This window comes from Urocitellus parryii, chromosome 2, assembly GCF_045843805.1.
Source record: "Urocitellus parryii isolate mUroPar1 chromosome 2, mUroPar1.hap1, whole genome shotgun sequence".
Lineage (NCBI taxonomy): Eukaryota > Metazoa > Chordata > Mammalia > Rodentia > Sciuridae > Urocitellus > Urocitellus parryii.
In genome coordinates, this window is record NC_135532.1 from 58,600,180 (window position 1) to 58,624,952 (window position 24,773).

A 24,773-nucleotide genomic window follows, 5' to 3' on the forward strand; every position below is an offset into this window, starting at 1 on the left:
TTAGGGAGGTGAAAGACTGGAAGGAGGAAAATAAGATGACTAATACAGCAATTCAGACAAAGAAAGGACAGTTTTAGGCTGAGAGGCTTATGTAAATTGATGAATTTTAGGTATATTTTGAAGGAAATGTAAACAGGGATTCCTGGTGAATGTGGATGGGTTTGAGGAAGAGATAAGACAAGGTCAACAACTGGGATTTAATCCTAAGCAGCTGAGTAAAAGTGGTATTTTTACTACAATGGGGAATTCTGGGGCACAAAAAATAATTATTAGGTCATATGAATATTGAGAATCCAAGCCAACGAATTATCACAAACTGTGAGTAATGGGGGAATGAAATTCAGGAGAGAAATTGGAGTTCAAGGTAAAATCTTAGACTTGTGGGCACGCTGAGTGTATTTCAAAGCTAATCCATAATCCCCAGTGTTATATGCTGGTTTGTGTTTCTTATCATGGCATCATTGATTAAATAATGCCAAGAAAATAGTTACCAAATTTCTTCTGGTTGAAAAATACACTAATATTATTTTGCTTTTCAAAAAAATTTGTTCCCTGAAAATTAAACATTGACAACCTTGTTGTTTAAAGAATAGTTGTTTGAAAGTCGTGGACTCCTTTTTGCGTCTCTTTGAAAATAAAAACAAATTCACAGTCTATTAATAAGGGAAAAAATCAACACATGTTTTAAGAAGGAGTTTCATTCTTTACATAAATGATATTTGTAAACATTTTTTCATAGCAAATTAAATATTTAAGCAAAGGATAAGCATTATTATTTGCAAGAAATATTAGCAAATTTAAACAATTAAATGAATCTAGCTAAAACATGTTCAATACCATGCCCTAAATATACAAGTATTTTGACCCAGTAATTGTTTTGAGTTTTAAACATGAGAATCACTTGGAGAACTGTTTCAAAACCACCAGACCAGGTCTCACTTCCCAAAACTGTGACTGTGTGTAGGGCTCTGGCACATGTATTGGAACAGACTGTTATCAGCACAACAGCTCAAAACTAGTGATATACACCAAAGGACTTGAATCGGCACTACTGAATTTAATCTCAGATTCACTTTTCTCCTTTTCCTGTTTTAAACAAAATGCTATCTAAAGTTTAAATATTATACAGAAAAATTATCTCACCCATTAAGATGCTTTGCCCTATTTTAGACAGTCTTTTTGAAGTGATTTTTGGTAACTTTGATTGTACTATTATATATGTAATGTAGATTAATTTATAAGGAGTAATTTCCTGTATTTTAAACAGTTTTTATTAATCCTTGTGTACTCTTGTTTATCTTTTTACAAAGCTAAAGGTATTTTTTTGTTTTTTAGTTTTTCCTAAATGATAAAAATTGTTTGTGAGTCTTGATTCCATCATTCAGACATTTATAAAATTGATGAATTAGTTTTCATGTTTTTAAAATAAATTTGCCCTTAAGGATCCTGATCTATATCAGTTAATTGTTTTCTAAATTCTGCCACTTTGCTGTTTGTAACTTCATCTAAAAACTTCAATGTCATTGAAAAAGCATAATTTTATTTTAGAATATACACCAAATTTATAAATACATACAGTATGTTTTATTTTACAAACAATACTATATTTTTAAAAATATATACTTAGGATTCTATGTTCATTTGGAAAATATCTTCTATATTATCCAAAAACTTTTATATTTGATACTTGTTTCCTGGACAAAACTCATATTAAATTCCCTGTGCTGATCATCTAAGAGTTGTTTTTGAAATAAATTCAGACTATGCAAGTGTATACCGTGAGGTTAATTCAACTCTAGATCTATAGTGTCATTTTCTTGGCAACTGCAACATTTCTCAATGCCAAATCTATAAACAAGTTAATTTGTCCAAGTTTTGGAACATAAATACATTGCTAATGAAGGCCCACCATTATTAAAATTCTTTTCCATATCCAAACGTTTATTTTCAGCCCTCTGGAAACAGAAGAGACAAATTATTAATAAGAAAACTTTAAAAATATTTTGGAAAGTAAGTGGTCACCTATTAAGTAAGTTCATGTTGAAAATAGGAATGGTTTTTGTTAGAGGAAATTTTGTGGGAAAGAGCCAATCAAAGCCAATTGGAATTCTGGCTCTTGCCCATTTTGAGACATATCACATGGTCACAGCTATAAATACTAACCCTGTATGCAGGAATCTTCTCACACTAAGAAAACTTCTGGAGCAAGTCTGATGTTTACTATTATTATTATTTTTTTTGTAAATTAGCTAGTTCAAGTAATAGAATTAATCAGTCACATGAATCAAGGTTTTAATTGCATGCCAACTCAATGGTAGATTTAAATCATTGATGTAGCAGAAATTTCTCAACTAATTGTTATTTAAAAAGAAAACCCTCAGTAATCTACATTGTAACCTTGTTGCTGTACTAGTTGGAGTTTTAGGCTGCAAGCAATAAGCAACAATTTATTTGATAAAATAAGAAAGGGAATTAATTAGTTTGGTGTTTAAAAGATTATATGCTGAGTGGAAACCTTAAAACTTTTTATCTTAACTTTACAACATCTCTTGGGAATTTATAGCTATTCTTTTCCAGTGGTTATTTAGCCTGGATAACTATATCCACAACATATATTATCTAACAGAAATTGCATATTGTAAATGTGTAGTTAATTACAGAACTGTCAAAATGCTGCTGAAATATCAAATATATTTATATCTGAGCATAAAATAATAATCAAATGTACGAATTAGTGTTTTGTCAAGAGAAAGCAAATATACACCAATTATCTGAATAAGAAAAATTTAATATAAAATGATTACTAGTAAAGTAAGTGACCAGTTATGAAAATATGGGAAAGGGGAGCTCTGAGGATACATGAACAGTATGTGCATAAAGGAGTACTATTTCTAAAGTTGAGAATGTCAAAAGTAAACAGCCTTAGAATATCTGCTCCCTATCACAGCTGAGACACAGAGCTCAGGCAGAGGGTATAGCTATGGCCTCCTGGTAATTAGAGAGGTTCGTGGGTTACTATAGTGCTAATATGCCACTGTGCTGCTGCTGAGCTCACTGGAAGAGTGCCACAATTTTGTTTATAGTATGCTGATTCACTTGAACACCTAGAGCAAGGAACCTATGTGCAGGGGTGCTGGCACAATTCATTGGAGGGCCAAAGCCATCATATCTGAAATTCACTTCTCCCACCAAAGCCAGTTGCTGAGATGCCAGCTAAAACACACTGGGAAGACTTTTGCTGTAGCATCAGTGCAATTCACTGGAGCATGAACACCACTGTGTCTCTCACATCCTGCTGGCAAGGCAGTTGCTCATTCAGAAACTGGGAACACTTTGTAAGGTGATGATCACAGGATCTTCTTACTAATGGCAGAACTCTAAGAATTCTCAAGTGTGGGAGGCCATCCTCACACGTGATTTGAGTTACCTCCCTGGCTGGGTAAGAGGTGCTTAGACACAGCTGTGTCAGAGCTTTCCCCACCCTTCTCCAGGTCTGAGGGCTTGTCCATTCAGAGGCGTGTCTAGCCACTGTCCCGAAGACCCAATCGTCGCCCCTGACCTTGAGTTGCTGCCCCCCTTAAAGTTCATTGGATGGGGTTTTCCCTGGAATTTTTTGTTCCCCAATAAAAGTCCACTCCCTGGCATGTTCTCTCTCCCTCCCCCCCCCTCCCTCTCTCTCTCTCTCTCTCTCTCTCTCTCTCTCTCTCTCTCTCTCTCTCTCTCTCTGTTAGCCTCTTCGGTAAACCTCACTACCGCATTAGGTGGCTAGAGGCTGGAGCTAGGAGAAGGCGACCTGGAGCTGGTTTTAAAGGTAATTAGAATCTTCTCTCTTTAATTTAAATCTCCTTAGTGTTTTGCTCACGATTTGAACCTTCTTTAATGCAGCCCGCGCTGGTTGCTTGGCAGACTCTAGCTATGGGTCTAATAGAAGAAAAGGGTTTTTGTGATGGGTTTATAGGAGAAAATACATCACCTTTCAAAACCAAGTGAGGCTGCCAAGTGTTTGCAAATAAAGGATAGCTACTCTTAGACACAAGAGAAAAGCCTTCTTCCACTGGGAAAGGAAGCTCCTATTGACTTTGGAGTTCAACATGTTTGTTTCATGGAGTCCAATCTTCAAAGTTCCACTCTTCTCCAATCAATGAAATGTTCCTATGAAAAACACAATGACACAAATAGTTCAATCAGTATTACTTAGCAGTCCATGCATTTATTTTGTTTGATTTTTTAAAAGCAATATCAACTCAGTGGCTAAAATCATAGTAGATATTTTGAAGGTTAGTGTAGAAGTTCTCTGGTTTTCAGATAATTACTTGAATGTAGGGTTAAAGAACTGAGCTTGTCATTTTTTTCTTTTTATTTGTTCTAGTGTACTCAACAGACTCCTCTCACATCACAATCCTTATAAGTATCATCATTGCTATAATGGTCAAGTGCTACTGCCACTTAAGCTCCCAAAGCATGTGCTTCAATTGGCACTTCATCAAAATCAAACACAGGTGGTAGCTTGATTAATTGTGATGCCACTGCATGCCTTGCATTATCAGTTCCTGTCTCTTGATGGACAGAATATCAGCAATGTGCTCAAGCTCATGGATATGGCCAAATTAATCCCCAACATTTATCTTTGCAGCTTTACTTCCTACAGTGACCTATAATACCAATTCTGTATCAGCCAGGTTCTAGTTAGGAAATAGAAACTGTGCCAGCACTTGGCATAGAAAAAATTTTTAAATAAAAATCTCTTACTGAAAATGATTAACTTAACAGAAGATAACTCAAAAGACACAGAAATAGCACATGTAGGGAGAAACTACTCCATCTATACCCAAGGGAGAATATAAAAAGAAGAAGAAAACTTGGAAAAAAATCACTTCATACCCTAATCTTGAATGGAACCCGACTTTGCTGGAGAAGCTGGACTACTGGATAGTAACATTTGGAGAGGTACTGAAGTCCCAGAGCTGCTGAGCAGGGAGCTGCCAGTCAGCCTGTGTGTTATCCAGGCCTGACCAAAAGAAAACTACACTTAGACACAGGATTGTCCAGAACATTTTGAATGTCCAGTAAAAAAGGAAAAAGTTTAGTAAGTCAGAAATGAGTCAATATGAAATTCAAATTTAAATGAGTATATTAAATCTTTGCTGCTAAATACAACTATATTAAATCTCTGCTGCTAAATACAACTATCCTACTGTGCAGTGATATGAAACTTGCTGGAAGGTGTGTGGATCTGGTTCTCCATTGTCCTTCACTGTGCCAGCAAGGAAGCAGCCATTGGGATACTGATGAGTTTTATTGAAAGCCTAAAGGGAGTTAATAGGTTTTTTTTTCAAACTGATGACCAGCAGACATTCAACCTTCCAGGTTCCTTTCAGTGACATCTAGTGATAAATATTGCACTAATTATCAAAGGAAAAAATGTCTTGAAGTAAGTCAGCTCTAATAGCATAAGAGAGCAAGAATGGGTTGATTTAGAACTAAAAATTAATAAATTAATAACTGGCATGATAAGTATTCACTGCAGATATATATATATATATAATATATATATATTATATATATATATATATGCATATATAGATATATATTGTTTGATACTTCATTTGAACTAAATTATATAAGTACTTTTAAAGAAATTGATTAAACGTTCAATTCTATATTTATAAATTTAATTTTTAGCCAGTTAGCATTTTTATTCTCAAAAACTTTTACACAATTACTATTTGTCTATAACTTTATTTTAAATATATATTTTTAAATGGTGGCTGCAATCATTAGTGACAGTGAGTGCATCTGAGTCCTAGGAACTCATTTCTTTGTCACTACGTAATTCATTGCTGTAGTTATAGTTAAAATCTATCAAATTTGGGGGTTGCTAAGCTGGAGAAATAAGCTAAACATAGTTTTTCTCTGATTATATGAGTGTACTTTTTTTTTTCCTATACTAGTGACATTTTGCAATGATGGCGTCTCAGTAAACTGCTATTAGATGCATTTTTTTTTTCTGGAGCAGAAAAATAGCAACTGCTAATTTTGGTTGGATATAAAGGCCTACAATTATGTTCCCTTCTACTAGCAAAGCTGTTGAAGATTTCCATGTTGTACAATGGTTTATAGTAGCTTGCTTTTTACAGATCTGCATGTCAAACTCACTGTGTAGTCCTGTTACGCAGAAAGATATGATTAAAATGTTTTGTTTTTCCCCATAGGGTGAAAAGTAAAGCATTTGAGGATGTTATTTTATTTAACTTGAAATAAATGAATATGGATTTTGTTTTTAAAAATTTAGGTAAACAAAATTTCCTGAATATTCTTCTCTATACATGTTGACAATAGGTTATTAAGGAAACCATAGCTGCGGATGTCTGTTATCAAAAGAACAAAAGATAGCATGTGGAGAAATGGCGCAAACATTATGTAAAATAATACTGAGGTTCCTCAAAAATGAAAAATAGAACCAGGATATGTTGCAGAAATAACCACTTTGGGATACATATGCAAAGGAAATAAAGTCCATATGTGAGGAGATATCTGTAGTTCATGTTCATTACAGTAGTGGCTAAGATATAGAATAGACCTAAGTGTTCATTAGTGATGGAATGGATAAAGAAAATGTGATATACATGCACCATGGAATACAATTCAGCCCTAAAATTGAAGACAATACCAACATTTAGAACAATATAGATAAACATGGAGGTCATTATGTAAATTATAAAAAGCCAGGCATTTAAAAAAAGTAAATACTACAAAATCTCACGCATGTATAGAATATAGAAGAGTTGATCTCATAGAAGCAGAGAGTAGAATGATGGATATCAGGGGCTGGTATGTTTGCGCCACTAGAGGTGGATGTGGAAAGATGTTTCTCAAAGGATACAAAATTTCAGTTAAGAGGAATAATTTGAAGATGTCTATTGTAAAATATTGTAGCTATAGTTAATAATATGTTGTTATCTGAAACTAAGTGGATGTAGTGTTCTCACTACAAAAATTAAATGAGATGATGCATGTGTTAATCAGATAAATTTAACCGCTCTACAATGGCATCATGTTCTACATGATAAGTATATACAATTTATCTGTCAATTTAAATAAATGAATAAATTTTTAAAAAGAAAAGAACTACCAAATAACCCAGCAATTCCTTTTTAGGGAATAATAAAATGAAGGAAATAAAATTAAATATAATGTAAATTAATAAACTAATTAAGTTAAATAACAAATTTAATTAAATAAAGAAATAAATTTAATTAATTAAAATAATAAAATAAAGAAATTCTGCATTTTGATATCATTGCCACATTATTCATGATAGCCATTGATGGATGAACAGGTAAAGAAATTGTTATATACATATATATATGTATATAACTATATAATGGAATATAATTGGGAAACATTGCTAGATTGACCAAGATTCTTCTTTTGTTTCTTTTTCCCCCCTCTATAATATTAAATTCTAAATTACCATCCCATCTGAGAGACACAATCTCTGTTTTCTCTTGCAAGTATAGTTTTCATTTTTCTTTTTTTGTGTTTTACCTATCACGATTTGATTCCAACATATTCAGCTATGTCTATTTTATATACTTAAAGTCTCCAACACAATATTTTAATACACTCAGAGAAAGTAGAATCTATAGTACAGTAAAAAAATAACATTCCTCATCTTATATGTTTATTCTCCTCATTTATAAGTTAATACAACCTAAAATTTACTCTCTTAGCAAAATTCCACTTCCTAATACAATAGAACTAGACTGATTCATCCTATGTAGCTGAGACTTTGTCTTTGAACATCTCTGCTAATTTTATCACCCCATAACCACTGTTCTATAATCCCTATTTGTATTCATTCAACATTTTACAGTTTCTACATTTAAGAAAGATCACACAATATTTTCTTTCTGTGTATAGATTATTTATTTTAGCAGGATGTCCTACAGATTCATTCATGTATTTGCAAATGACAAGTTGTCTCTTTTTTTGTAGATGAAAAATATTCCAATATAAATAATTAAATATCATTAATATGTGTATATATATAAAATACATATGTGTATTTATATATTTTATGTATATTTTTATAATGTATATATATTTACAATGTGTATATATTTGTAATTAAATTATATTTATTTATGTATGAACACATATACAATGGAATATCATCCATATATTTTTTTATACCTCACAATTTCTTTAATATCCCACATTTCTTTAACCATTTATCCAGAAATAGGTCCTTAGGTTGTTTCCATGTCTTGATTATAGTGAATAATGTCTATTCAAAGTACTAATTGCATTTTCTTTGAGTGTATACCCAGAAAAAGTACTGTTGGATCATGCAGTAGTTCTATTTTTAATTTTTTTGAATAATCTCCACATTATGTCTTTTTAATGCATTCTTTTTCATTCAGAATTTTTCTTCCCAATATTATCCCAACTTCTTCCAAGTCAAAAGTCTTTAATGTATTATCTTCTGCATTATATTTATCTAGACAGAAATAAAAGGGCTAGGCATTAAGCTTCCTTATAATACCTACAAACTTATAATTAAACAATCTTATAATTTATAAATATATTTTAATTAGAATATTAGAAAACATTAGGCAAGATCCTCTGAGTTTGACTGAAATATTGGAATGCTACAAACAAAAATACAAAAATTGATAGGTTTCATATATTTGTAACTAAACACTTAAAAATTTGGTTTGGCCATCTCTTCTCATTGAATAAAAAGAAGGTCTAAAATCTTGGTATAGCTGGGATACCAGCCATTTCACATCTGTTAGAGAGTACATTGTTCAGACCCAGAACTGTTCACCTAGCAGGGCTTTAGACCTGATCCTTCACTGACAGCATCAGTTAGACCGAAACTTTCTCTTATTGTATCTCATTTGCTGTAGTTGACACTTCCACTGAAAAGGTATTACTACTTGTGAGAATTTTATTAGTAAAGGATACAAAAATAGGAATATTAGCAGCAGCTTGGTGGCTACCAAGTTAAAATGAGAATTAAATTTTTTCAGTAGCCTGCAGAAGAAATGAAAAAGTAAAAAATATACTGAGGTTCCATCTCCAGTCAGAATGGCAGTTGTTGAGAAAACATGTAACAATAAATGTTGGCAAGGATATAGGGAAACAGGTACATTCATTTATTTCTGGTGGGGCTGCAAATTGGGACAACCATTTTGAAAGCAGTATGAAGATTGCTAAGAAAACTTGAAATGGAACCACTATTTGACCCAGTTATCCCACTCCTTGATTAAAATTAGCATACTACATTGAAACAGTCACATCAATGTTTATGATAACTCAATTCACAATAGAGTTACCATAAATAAACTATATAACTAACCTAGGTGCCCTTAAATGGATGAATGGATAAATAAAAATTGTACACACACACATACACACACACACACACTGGAATATTACTCAACCATAAAGAAGAATGAAATTATCACATTTGCTGGTGAATGGATAGAACTGGAGACTATCATGCTAAGTGAAATAAACCAATCACCAAAGACCAAAGGCCAAATATACTCTCTGATATGTGAATGTTAACATACAGTGGGGGCCAAGGTGGGGAGAATAGAAGTTGAGTAGATAGAGCAGAAAAAAAGAGAAGGGAGAGGGAATGGGAATAGGAAAGACAGTAGAATGAATCCTACATAACTTTTCTATGTTCATATAGGAATACCCCACCAGTGAAACTCCACATTACATACAACCACAGAAATGAGATGTAATTAGAATAAATTATAATTCATGTGTGTACAAAATGCCAAAATGTACTCTATTATCATATATATCTAAAAAGAACAAGTACAAAAATTAAGAATTAAAAAAGTGAGTTTGTCAATTCTTCTTTCTGTCCTCCATTTATTTATACATGTGTGTTTGAATGCAAATGTTTTTTTAAAGGTTTGTAAATATATTTTATGTATTCTGTGTGAATGAGTGTACGCTTAGTATGTAACTGGATTTATCATTGTTGTATCAGTTCTCTATTGTGTTATAACAAAGCATACCCAAATCCTGGGGCTTAGTTTTATAAGAAAATTTTTTTCAGAGACAGAGACACAAGCTTATTTATGAAAGCAGAGGTAAAGTCAAGGGAGAATGTAGGCTATGAGAGAGAGAGAGAGAGAGAGAGAGAGAGAGAGAGAGAGAGAGAGAAAGAGAGAGAGAGAGAGAGCGAGAGAGAGAGAGAGAGAGAGCGAGAGAGAGAGAGAGAGAGAGCGCTTATACCATTTGGGGTAGAGCAAAAAATACACACTCATGGGAAAATGTGGGCCACCTAGAGAGTGAAAAGCAGCCTATCATAGAAAACTTTTGTTCCTAGATTGTGGATCAGTCAGGCAAATCTGCTATTATAATCCAGGATTTGCTGATGTTGTCTGGTTTCATGTATGTTTCTGCCAGGAGCTGGTAGCTCATTTGGGGGCCTCACTGATCTGGTGATTAACTAGATGTTGGCTGGTGCAACTGGCATAGTTCACATGTATCTAATAATTAAATAGTTTATATTAAGTCTAATCACATGGCACTACCAGGGTTTTGAAAAAGAGAGGAAGACCTCAAGGGAAATAGAGACCTAGGATCCTAACAAGTACCACCATATCACTCACCAGATATGCTTTTGGAAAAATCAGGTACCTAGGATATCCCAAAAGGGAAAAGAGATTTTTCTCTTGGTGAGAACAAAAAGTCACACTGAATGCTGTCACATTGGATGCAGTCATGTTGGATGCAGGAAACTAAATAATTGTGCCATTTTTCTAATCAAGCTGCTGCAGTATGTATTACAGACTCAATTTTCATAGTTATGTGTATTATAATGCATTGTTTTGAAGAGAATATTATGGCAAATTGTATACAACTCTTTGCATATGAGCGTTTAAAAATTATGTATACCATGAAAGTAGATAGGGTTAACCGACTTTGAAGAGTATCATGAAAAACATATGGTTTCCTATGTCTGTATTTAAACTTCAGAATTTGTGAATATACCCCTTTTATATTATAATGAGAATCATTATTTTATGTTCTAATGATTCATTTGTCCATTCATTCATCTAATAAGGAATTGCTTGGGGTTTACTGTGTTCTAAGGACAGCATTATTTGCAGGCAACAATCAAAGAAAAGGAGATGAAAGTAAAAATAATTGAAGTAAAACATGACAATTACTAGAATATAATAATTTGGATTTTGATGGAACACAAAGAAGCCAGTGACTCAATCTCTTTAAAACATTTTATTTGGGATATGACCTGATACTCTTAAGTAAGACTTCAGAGAAAGGGAAACTAAAAAGAATGAATTTATATCTCAGATATAAATTGTAATGTGTCTACTTTTAAAATCAAATTTATGTATGTATTTTTAACATTTAATTCTACTCTCCATGTATGGTCTCAAATAGCATATAGTTGTGTACACACCTACAGTTTTGTAGATGTTAGAGGAAAAAAGAATCGTACTACTACAATTATCCAAACATGTTTCACTTTAGCAAAATATAGTTTTGGACAACATATTATGCTGAAGATTTCATGTAGATTATCTCATTTATTCCTTGATGCTATGGATTTGGTACTATTATAATACATATTTTTAAATATTTTATATTGTTTATTGATTTTTAAAAAATTTTATTCTAATTTGTTATATATAACAACAGAATTCATTACAAAGTTCATATTACACATATAGAGCACAATTTTTAATATCTCTGGTTGTATACAATGTATATTCACACCATTCATGTCTTTATACATGTACTTAGGGTAATGATGTCCATCTCATTCTACCGTCTTTCCTACCGCTCCATTCCCCTTCCACCCCTATACTCCATCTCCCATCCCTTTGCCTTATCTAGAGTTTGTCCAATACTCCCTTGTTCCCCTTCCCAATTCCACTATGAATCAGCATCCTTATATCAGAGAAAACACTTGACATTTGGTTTTGGGGGATTGGCTAACTTTACTTAGCATGATATTCTCCAACTACATCCATTTTCCTGCAAATGCCATGATTTTATTCTCTTTTAATGCTGAATAATATTGCATTGTGTATATATATATACCACAGTTTCTTTATTTGTTCATCTATTGAAGGGCATCTAGGTTAGTTCCACAGTTTAGCTATTGTGAATTTGTTCTGCTGTAAACATTGATGTCACTGTGTCACTGTGGTATACTATTTTTAAGTCCTTTAGGACTTAAAACGGAGGAGTGAGATAGCTGGGTCAAATGGTGGTTCCATTCCAAGTTGTCCAAGGAATCTCTATACTGGATTCTGGATTAATTGTTCCAATTTGCAGCCCCACCAGCAACGTATGAGTGTGTCTTTTCCCTCATATACTTTCCAGAACTTTTTGTCTTTCATATTCTAAATAGCTGCCATTCTTACTGGCATGAGATGAAACATTAGAGTAGTTTTGATTTGCGTTCCTCTAATTGCTGGAGATGTTGAACATTTTTTGATATATTTGTTGATTGTATATCATCTTCTGAGAGGTGTTTGTTCATTTCTATGGCTCATTTATTTATTGGGTTATTTATTTATTTATTTGGTGTTTAGCTTTTTGAGTTCTTTATATTTCTTAGAGGTTAGTGATCTATCTGATGTGCAAGTGGTAAGAATTTGCTCCTAAGCTATAGGCTCTCTATTCACTTCACCGATTATTTCTTTTGGTGAGAAGAAACTTTTTTTTTAATACACCCCACTTATTAACTTTTTTTTTTGGCTTGTCCCACAGACCTTTATTTAAGGGATCCACACAGAAGATATCCCTCACTTCGAAAGTTTCTTGATGGACATGTTTTTCTCACTATCCTTCTGCATGACCTTGGCTACTGCCATCTCAAAGTCCTCCTGGGTGATGTGGACTCCCCATTTCCGTAGTGCATACATGCCAACCTCTGTGCATACACCCTTCACTTCAGCCCCTGATGCTCCTGGCATCAGCTCGGCAATTTTTATCAGGTTGATCCCTTGGGTCAGATTCATTTTCCAAGAATGAATCTTCAAAATGTCCAGTTGGGCCTCCTCAATAGGAGGTGGGAATTCAATTTTTCTGTCAATGTGCCCAGGGTGAAGCAGTACAGAATCCAGGATATCAATCCTATTAGTAGCCATGACAATCTTAATATTCTTGGTGGCCTCAAAGCCATCCAGTTGGTTGAGCAGCTTTAGCATTGTGTGCTGCATTTCACTGTCCCCTCCAAGCCCCCTTCCAACCATGAAGAACCAATGGAGTCAATTTCATCCATGAAGATAATAGATGGAGCGTGTTTTTGTGCCATGACAAACAGCTCCCTCCCCATTCTTGTCCCTTCCCCAATGAACTTCTGTACTAATTCAGAGCCAGAGACACGAATAAAGGTACAGTCTGTAGGATGAGCCACAGCCTGGGCCAACAGTGTCTTCCCTGTCCCTGGGGGTCCATACAGCAGCATTCCCTTGGGTTGTGCAATGCCCAGTGCTTCAAAGAGCTGGGGGTGCTTCACTGGCAGTTCAATCACTTCTTTGATCTCCTTGATTTGTTTGTCCAGCCCACCAATAATTTGTAAGTTGAATATGGCACCTTCTCCACCATCATCAGTGACACCAAAGGGTCCACCTTGTTAGGTAGGATCTTGTGCAGAGTGTAGCTGTCATTTCTTAGAGCCACTCGACAATTAGGTGTCACATCATGATGTTGATGTTCTTGTCCACATCTACAACAAACTTGCCCTCGGGGTGTACCTTGACCAACACTTTCTTCTTAACCATAGCCCGAACTACTTCTCCCACATAGGAGCCCTGTTATTGCAGCCGCTGTAGCTTCTCTGCAATACGTGAACTTTTGCATTTAGTTTATTCCTCTGTGCCTGCAGCCTCTGGAGGTTTTGGCTTTTATCATTCACAATCAGCTGGAGTTCTTCAATCTTGGACAGATAATATTGATGGAGTCCGCTGCTGCCTGCTTTTCCCTCTTCCAGTTCTGTCTTTTCTGGCCCATCAAGCACCATCTTCTTTCTTCAATGGAGACTGCTGGCATCCCCACTTATTAATTCTTGATTTTAATTCTTGTGCTATAGGAGTCTTATTAAGAAGCAGGTGCCTAATCCGACATGATGGAGATTTGGGCCTACTTTTTCTTCTCTTAGATGCAGGATCTCGAATTTAATTCCTAGGTCTTTGATTCACTTTGAGTTGATTTTTGTGCATGGTGAGAGATAGGAGTTTAATTTCATTTTTTGGCATATGGATTTCCAGTTTTCCTAGCAACATTTGTTGAAGAGGCTAACTTTTTTCTAACATATGTTTTTGGTGATATTGTCTAATATCAGATAACTGTAATTATGTAGGTTAGTCTCTGTGTGCTCTATTCTGTACCATTAGTCTACTTGGTCTATTTTGATGGCTACATCATACTGTTTTTGTTACAATTGCTCTGCAGTGTTGTTTAAGGTCTGATATAGTGATGCCACCTGCTTCACTCTTCTTGCTAAGGATTACTTTCGCTATTTTGGGTCTCTTATTCATCCAGACGAATTTTATGACTGCTTTTTCTATTTCTATGAGGAATATCATGGGGATCTTGATTGGAATTTCATTAAATCTGTATAATGCTTTTGGTAGTATGGTCATTTTTGAGAATATTAATTCTGCCTATCCAAGAACAAGAGAAATCTTTTCATTTTCTAAGGTCTTCTTTAATTTCTTTCTTGTCATTCTGTAGTTTTCATTGTACAGGTGTTTCACCTCTTTTGTTAGGTTGATTCACAAATTTTTTTTTAGGGTATTATAAATGGGATAGTTTTCCTCATTTCCCTTTCAGAGGATTTGTCACTGATATACAGAAACCCTTTTGATATGGGGGTGTTGGTTATATTCTGCTACTTTGCTGAATTTATTTGATAATTCTAGGAGTTTTCTGGTGGAATTTTTTGGGTCTTCTAGGTATAGAATCATATCATTACCAAATACTGCTAATTTGAGTTGTTCTCATCCTATCTGTATACCTTTAATTTCTTTCATCTAATTGCTCTGGCCACTGTTTCAATAACTATGTTAAATAGAAGTGGTGAAAGAGGGCATCCCTGTCTTATTTCAGTTTTTAGAGGGAATGCTTTTAATTTTTCTACATTTCAAATGATGTTGGCCTGGTGCTTACCATAGATAGCTTTTACAATTTTGAGATATGTTCCTGTTATCCCTAGTTTTTCTAGTGTTTGGAACATGAAGGGGTGATGTATTTTGTCAAATGCTTTTTATGCATCTAGTGAGATGATCATATGCTTCTCATCTTTAAGTCTATTGACATGTTGAATTACATTTGTTGATTTCTATATGTTGAGCCTACCTTGCATCACTTGGATGAACCCAACTTGATGGTGGTGCACTATCTTTTTGATATGTTTTTGTATTCCAATTGCCTGAATTTTATTGAGAATATTTTGCACCTTTGTTCATTAGAGATATTGGTCTAAAGTTTCCTTTCTTTGATGTGTCTTTGACTGGTTTTGAAATCAGGGTGATATTGACCTCATGGAATCAGTTTGAAAGTGCTTCCTATTTTTCAATTTCCTGAAATAAATCGAAGAGTAATGGTATTAATTATTCTTCAAAGGTCTTGTAAAACTTAGCTGTGTATTGGTATTAATTATTTTTTAAAGGTCTTATGAAACTTAGCTGGGCTTTTTTTTTGTTGTTGTTGGTAGGCTTCTGATGGTGTCTTCTTAATTCATCGCTTGAAATTGATCTGCTTAAATTGTGTATATGAACCTGATTCAATTTGGGCAAATCTTATGACCCTAGAAAATTGTCAATGCCTTCAGTATTTTCTATTTTATTGTTGTACAAGTTTTTTAAATAATTTCTTATTATTTTCTTTATTTCTATAGTATCGGTTGTGATAGTTTGTTTTTCATCACATTTGTAGTTTGAGTTTTCTCTCTATTCTTTGCAAAGGTTTTGTCAAATTTATTTATTTTTTCAAAAAACCAACTTTATTTTGTCAATTTTTAAAATTTTTTCTTTTGTTTTGATTTCAGCCCTGATTTTAATTATTTCCTGTCTTCTACTGCTTTTGGTGTTGATATGTTCTTCTTTTTCTAGAACAATGTAATGTTAATATCTAGATGTAATGTTAAGTCATTGATTTGTTGACTTTTTCTTCTTTTAAGGAATGAACTCCATGCAATGAACTTTCCTCTTAGTACTGCCTTCATAGTGTCCCAGAGATTTCAATACATTGTATCTGTGTTCTCATTCACTGCTAAGAACTTTTTAATCTTCTCCTTGATGTCTTTTGCAACCCATTGTTCATTAAGTAACACATTATTTAATCTCCGGGTACTGGAGTAGTTTTTATTTCTCATTTTATCATTGATTTCTAATTTTATTCCATTACGATGTGATAGAATGCAAGGTATTTTTTGTATTTGCTAAGAGTTGCTTTGTGGCATAATATATGATCTATTTTAGAGAAGGATCCATGTACTTCTGAGAAGAAAGTGTATTCATTCATTGAACAATGAAATATTCTATATATGTCAGTTAAGTCTAAATTATTGATAGTATTATGGAGTTCTATAGTTTCTGTGTTCAACTTTTGTTTGGAAGCTCTATCCAGTGTTGAAAGAGGTGTGTTAAAGTCACCAAGAATTATTGTTTTGTGGTCTATTTGACTCTTGAACTTGAGAAGAGTTTTTTGATAAACATAGATGCTCCTTTGTTTTAGGCATATACATTTATTATTGCTATTTTTTCTTGAGGAATGGTTCCTTTAAACAGTATGAAATATCCTTCCTTATCCCTTTTTATTAACTTTGGGTTGAAGTCTAGTTTATTTGATACGAGGATTGCTTACACAGTCCATGTGAGTGGTATAATTTTTCCCAACCTTTTACCTTCAGTCTGTGTATATCCTTTCTTATGAGATAAGTTTCTTGGAGGTAACACATTGTTGGGTCTTTTTACTTAATCCAATCTGTAGGTCTATGTCTTTTGACTGGGGAGTTCAGGCCATTTTAACATTCAGGGTTATTATTGAGACATGATTTGTATTCCCATTCTTTTAAGTTTGTTTTTGGTATTTATCTTGACCTGTTTTCTCCTTTGATTAGTTTTTCCTGTGGTGTAATACCTACCTTTGCTGATTTTCATTGTTGTTTTTCAATTTCTCTTCATGGAATATTTTGTCAAGTATATTCTGTAGTGCATGCTTTCAAGTTGTAAATTCTTTTACCTTTTGTTTATCATGGAAGTTTTTATTTCATCACTAAATTTAAAGCTTAATTTTGCTGGATTCAAGATTCTTGGGTGGCATCTATTTCAGAGATTGATATGTGTTCTTCTAGGATCTTCTAGCTTTCAGTGTCTGGGTTGAAAAATCTGCACATAATCTAATTTATTTACCCCTAATACTTAATCTGATGCCTTTCTCATGTGGCTTTTAATATTTTCTCCTTATTCTGTATGTTATGCATTTTCATTATAACATTACTTGGTGTGGATCTGTTGTGATTTTGTACACTTGGCATCCTGTTAGCCTCCTGAATTTTGTTTTCCAATTTATTCTTTATGTTCGAAAAATGTTCTCATATTGTTTCACTGAATGATTGTCCATTCCTTTGGTTGGTATCTCTATGCCTTCCTTTATTACAATAACTCTTAGATTTGATCTTTTCATGGTATCCCATATTTCTTGAATATTCTGCTCATGGTTTCTTACCATTTTCACTGTGTGGTCTACATTCTTTTCAAAATTATATATTTTGTCTTCATTGTCCGAGGTCCTGTCTTCCAAGTGGTCTAATCTATTGGTGATGCTTTTGATTAAACTTTTAATTTGGTTTGTTGTTTCTTTCATTTCGAGGATTTCTGGTGTGTTTTTTGTTTGTTTCTTTCTTTTTGTTTTTGTTTTTAGAGCCTCTACCTCCCTATTGAATTAATCTTTAGTTTCCTGTATTGGTTTATATAGCTCATTATCAAAACAATCTTTAGCTGCCTGTATTTACTTTCTTATATAATTATTACGTCATAGAATATATTAATTATGTACATCCTGAACTCCTTTTTTTTGTCATTTCTTCTGCTGTGCTGGCCATGGATTCTAGTAAAGTGGTATCTTGATTTGTACAGAGCACTTTCTTCCCTTGTCTTTTTATATTGCTTGTGTGTCTTCCCTTCTAGCACTGTGAATCCGAGGCATTAACTTTTTTTACCTTATAGGCTTACAGTGCCCTGTAGGGACCCAATACCTCTCCTTCAAGGGGAAGGACAATGTTATCAAATCCAAATATACACAATATACACCCTAAAAACAAATATTTGTTATTAAGCGTTTACAGTTTGGTCACAATGTACAAAAATGATGAATTCAATTATTATTTACAATATACTCAGTAGGTTTGTAAAAGGGTTAACAGTTTCTGATGGTGGACAAAGAACCCGGGGTAAGGAGTAGGATGATATGCTGAGTAGGTAGGAGGTGAGGATACAGAGTTATTATATCTTAGGAAGTGTGAAAGAGAAATCTAAAGAGAAAGATTAGTAGCAGGAGATGGGAGAGGAAGTAATTTTTTGTAGACAATTAACTGGGAGGACAATAGAGTACATAAAACAAACACACATATATATTAAGAAAAAAAAAATTTAAAAAATGTCAAATAGTTGAAATTGGTGGGAAAAAAAGAAAAAAAAGAACATACAATACAACTGTAATATACTAATTAGATGTCCCAGTCATCAAAATCCTAATTTATGCAAAGTACTTGGTTTCACATATGTTGGGGATGTGAAGGCAGGAAAATAGAGAGGAAAAGGAAAAAAAATATTAAAAGAAGAAACAGAAATTGTTTTGGTTGGGGATCATTATCTTTCTTGCTTCCCTTCTCATCCAATAGGTGGGGTTGTCTGTTAGCTGGTATCTCTGCCCTCAGGATGGTGAAGGTAACCAGGGTGTCACTATGCCATATAGCAGCTGCTGGGAAGAAGGGGCAGTTAGAAAATGGGTACCTGGGCAGCCAGAGGTTTGAACTGGAAGTTGCCCTCACTAAAGATGGTGATAAAGGTGGCCCAAGATGGAGGCACCTGCTTTCAGTGGTAGGGTGTTGGGTCCAGGTCTGGTGAGGGGAGCTGAGTGATGGTGTTTGACAATAAGTTCAGAAAAGAGCTCTGTGGCATGTAGTATGTGGCTATCAGCTAACTTTAGAGCCTGTGTGAAATTTCCAGATGAAGGTAGGCTACTGCGCGTAGGGAACTGCCCTTGCTGTTACACCAGCCATGGGAGCCCCATGTTGGTAGATGGGGGTCCACACAGGGGCAGCAGCCTGAGTTCCTGAGTGTAGAAATCTTCTGGATGCCCTGCATGGGAGCGGTGTCCATGATTTCTGCTCAGGTGCATGGCTGAAAGTGGGTGGCCAAAAGTTCTTACAGTATTTTCACTACTTGAATCACAGGTCATGAAGACACACGGAATGCTTCCTCCCTCTGGCCTGCCATCTGGCTGCCTCCCTTTGGCCCATCACTCTATTATAATACCTATGTTAACAGATAAAAACACTGGGAATTAGCAAAGTGCAGAAATTTGTCAAAAATTGTCAGCCTATAAAGTAGTAGAGCGAGAATTCAAACTAAGATTCTCCACTTCTGAAATCTTAGATCTTGTACCACACAGATTTCCTGACTCTTGATTTCTGAACTGATTACTGTACATTCATAGGAGATGTTGTGAATGAGACTTTCAAGGAGGTGAATTGCATATATTCACAAGGTAAAATATCTAACGAATAGGGTTTGAATAATAAATTATGCTTAGGCTAAATCATGTCAAAGGACAGATATTGAAATTAGAAATATACCAGTATTTTATAATTCAGCTTCCTATTTCCTTTGTAGCTCTTATTTTAGCATATTATATTAGATTTATTAGATTATCAGTGTGACCTACCCACTAGGCCCTCCAGATTCAAATTTCCTGAACCTAAGGCCTTTCCTCCACTCCATCCTTTTGTTATGGGCCACCAGTCAGCCCTTGACACTAATTTCTTGCTTGAAAATCTGTGTCCAGGCAACTCTGTGCAGTGATACAGAGATCCAGAGTCAAAGCTGGAAAAACAAATACAGAATCAAATGAGATGCTTCCAAGAGACCAAAGAACAGACCAAAGACAGAAGGAAGTATAAGCTGTCCAATGGTCCCCTGAGGCCCTCCCACTGTCTTGAAAGTAGACACAGTACAAACTGATATTTCATATGTTTAGAGTTCCTATTCTCAGTTCCTCCTAGATACTGATAATACTTCAGATTTCCCTCTAGATACTGAGAGTATTTTTTTCTTTCTTTCTATTTTTATTCTATGTACTCTGGAAAAAAATGAGATTCAAAAGGGACTATGCAGTCTGGGGATGGAATTGTTCACAGTATTACCTCAGGAATCTCAATGAAGCTAGAATTCTGCAGTAGCTCTCCCTCTGTCTTTCTTTGGTATCCTAATTATATCATGGAACTTTAGCCATGGAACTTCCAATACCAGTCATCTCTAAATATTTTCCAATTTGGAAAAAAAATTATGTATATCTGTAGTAGGTATAACTACATGTTTGACATTATTTGCATTGCTTTCATGGGTATATAGGTATTTATGTCTATGTATGTATATATGTATACTTATATGTGCATCCATATGTATACATGCCTATAAATTATTTTACCATAAAATGTTCTGCATTCATTTTCACTATTCATTGCTAAGAGTGTTTACCTACCTGAATAGCTTTTGGATATTTTGCCTCCTGAGCTAAATTTAATACCTGCTATGAATATTAGGACATAGGGCAAAGATTAAATATGACAATGTAAACACAAATACTTTTAAAGTTTTACAGACATTTAATATTTTAACCATAAATTAAACACTGAGCTTATATGTGAGGTATAAAGTTAAACATCTTCAGCCTGTGTCACAATGGATATTTCACAAAGCAATAGCTACTCTCAGAAAATGATCACTTATTTGTAAATTTTTATTTTACTGTTGTTGAGAGGATTATAAAAATGAGGGAGAGAACCATTTATCAAAACCTCTTATATGCCACATATTTTGGTTGCCACTTTAGGAGTGCTATTTCAGTTAATATTAACAGTAATTCCATTATGCTAAATTAAGAAACTGTTTATAAGAGCCAGAGTGTGAAACATGTTCCTGGTCACAAGGTTAATAAGAAGCAAAGCCACAACTTAAATGTTGAATATTTTTCCTGACTCCAATATCTGGATACTTTTAATTTCATTGTGATTCTTCCTGAGTTTTATTCCCAAAGTTTTTATTCTAAAATTACTATCTACATAGTCATATTCTAAAGAGAGATTTATAACCTATTTTTCAAAGAAGCTGATTTTCCTTGAGAAGCCACAGATGTGTACATTGAAGGGGAGGGATGAGAATCAAACATCAAGTTATTCATGTCTTTCTATGTGAAGGAATGAGGAGCATATTAATTCTATCACAACAACTCTGTCAACTTAATCCTTACAGATGTTAAATAACTCAAACTGAATAAATCTCTCCTTCAGTGTGAATTGTCTCGGAAAATGGATGAAAGTACTAAAAGCAAGATAATTGTAAGTATAAATATCTCATTGAAATCAAAAGGTTTAAAACTATAAAACCATTTTCACTCAAATAAAGATTATATATAACTGATATAATTCTATCCTCTAAAATATATGAAAAGGAAAAAAAATAGAGGTTCTGTAACAGGATGGAAGTATGACAAAGAAAAGACTGATTTAGAAAAAAAAGGAGCACATAAATAGGCTTGCCAACAAAGAAAAAAATGGGAAATAATCAAGTTAAATGATTAGGAATCCTTCCAATATCATTGTTCCACATTCAAGGTCAATACATTGGCTATTCTAGATTTTTATGAGACTTCTCCACTCCCCTATTTTCCTCTTGCACCTTGAGATACAAATATTTTAGTAGAAGTCCATAGGAAGAGGAAATAGATTCTAAGAATGTGGGCAGCTAGTACCCAAGGACCAGGACATGGAGCAATTAAAGCACGAAATGAGAGAAAAACAAAGGAAATGATTTGTAAGAAGGCTTCAGATGTTTGAAAGCTTGCCAGGAGTTATAAATGGCATCACACTAGGAAGGATACAAGGTTCAAGATGAAGCAAGGATAAGTGATAAAGCTAAAGAGGCAAACATTTGACTTTACCATATAAGTTAAACATTTAAAAGTTGTATATCAAGCAAATTAAATAAAACACTGACTAGCCTCCTACTTTGACAAATCTACATTCATAATTTCTTGAAGGTAAACTTTGCATTTCTTGGACATCTTGTTGTTTTTTTTTTTTCTCATAATAGGAAGGCTATAACAAATACATGGGGTAGGATGAAACTTAGAGGACAAAAGATTTTGGATGATTACTTCAGAAGATTCATTCTGGTCATCTGATTCCAATACTTTTGGCCTGAGGTGAGGGAGAACAGCATAGTAAAAGGGCATGTGGAAGAAAGTTGCTCAGCTTGTAGCATCCAGGAAGTAGAGAAAAAAAGGTATATCCTTCTAAGGAACAACTCTAGTGACCTATTTCCTTCAACTATGCATTCTCACTTTGAGTTTCTACCACATTCTAGAAGTCCATTCAGCTATTAATGGATTAATCCATTGATGAGGTCAGGGGCGTTGTTACCCAATCTCTTCCCCAAATTCCCACTTCTAAACATTGCTGCCATGGATACCGAGCCATCAACACATGAGCCTTTGGGAGACATTACAGATTCAAATGATAACCATAAGATTCTAAAATACCTCTTTCAGATCATCCCTTCTGCACCTGTTACTACTACTTTTATTAATTTATTTTTATACATATCTCATGAATGTGGAAATTCTCAGTCCATTTTCCTTTCATGCAGTAGACTCTTTCTGGACAAAAACATGAGCATCCATTTGCTACATCCCAATTGTAACACTAAAGTTTACAATTGGCCTCCAAATAAAACAAACATTTTTTTTTTAAAAAATTCACTATACCATCCTCTAATTTAGCTCAGAAATTACTATTACTACCCATGTGGTAGCAAATTCCCATTCTTCAATTATGTACTTCTGTTCTTAACTATTTCAATCTAGCTTTAGCACTGAGTCTTGTATTTTTTTTTATTTCTCCTCTTTGGTCTCTGTTGCCCTAAAATTTCTGTTAATTTTGGAGGAGATAACCTGACTTTAGAACCATTCCCCAGCTCATTTCCCAATATCACTAGATGATATATCAGCGGTTCCAAAAATTTAAAGGCTGAGACTCACCTGAATAATTGGTCTAAACTAAGAATGATGTCCTCACTATTAAGATTTCTAATTCAGTAGGTTTGAGATGGGATGTGAGATTTTAAATTTCTGGTATTAGGTAATGCTGATGTTACTTTTCTGGAATCACGGGAACAATTCTGATCTATTCCATATTCTCCTTGTTATTATTTTATTGCAAATCCTTCTATCATGAGCTTCTCCTGAGTATGATAGAAATCTGTGCTTTTATTCTAACCAATATAATGTAGAAAATGTGATGGGATGTCATTACCATAATTTTAGTATGATATATGAGACTTCATTTTAGCAGAAAGGAAACAGATTTCCCTTCTGAATTTAAAGAAATAAGCAGTCATTGTTTTAGTCAGCTTTTTGTTGTTGTTGTTGCTGTGACCCAGACCTGACAAGAACTATTACAGGAGGAAAAGTTTATTTGGGGGCTCACAGATTCAGGGGTCTCACTCCATAGATGGCCAGCTGCATTCCTTAGGGCTCTAAGTGAGGCAGGACATCATGGCAGAAGAGTATGGTGAAAGAAAGCAGCTCAGGACGTTACACCATGAAACAGAGTTCTCACCATAGACAAATACATACTCCAAAGGCATGCCTCCCAATAACTCATCTCCTTCAGCCACACCTTACCTGCTTATAGTCACCATTCAGTTATTCCTAGCAGGAGAGCAACACATTGATTGGATTCAGGCTCTCATGACCCAATAATTTCATCTCTAAATCTTCTTGCCTTGTCTCAAGTTTTTGAGGGACTACTTACATCCAGACCACAACAGCCATGCCATGAACTGCCTGAAAGACTACATTCCATAATTTGAGGGTGGCCTCTGAAACCTGAGGGAATCCTCCAATAGCAGCTAGTAAGAATCTGAGATCTTAAGTAACACCATTGCAAGGAAATGAACCAACAAACTGACTGATCTTAAAAGTGGATTTTTCCCCATTTGAACATTCAGATGCTATCACCCAAGATGGCACCCTTCTTACCATCTTGAGACACTGAAAGAAGAGGCTCCAGACATAAGCCATGCCAGGCCTCCTGACCCATGGAAAACATGTGATATCAAATGTGTATTTCTTGAAACTACCAAACTCTTGGTTGCTATATTTAATACAAATAACTCTGAAGCTATTATCCTCAGGATCAACCTCTCCAAACTTCTATTTATGATAGATAAAACTTAAACACCTATTAGGTCATATAAGGCTCTTAATGATAGGAACCGGGATTCCTTCCATAGTCTCACTCTCCAATTTGTAGCCCCTTCTGGTTGATACCATACTATTTCAATTTTCCTATTCAAACTTGGAACACACTCTAAAAAAAAAAAATACATAAGAACCTTCAAACACTTTTCCACTGAGAATTCCTCATTTTCTACTAAATATGTCCCCTTCAAAATTTATTTCCAATGATCCTT

At 34.3% G+C, this 24,773-nt stretch overlaps 1 pseudogene; it reads right to left on the bottom strand.

The window, feature by feature from the left end:
• Nucleotides 1-12,815: 12,815 nt before the first annotated feature.
• LOC113187789 (26S proteasome regulatory subunit 8 pseudogene) lies at nucleotides 12,816-14,035 on the bottom strand (annotated as a pseudogene).
• Between the last annotated feature and the right edge of the window lie 10,738 nt (nucleotides 14,036-24,773).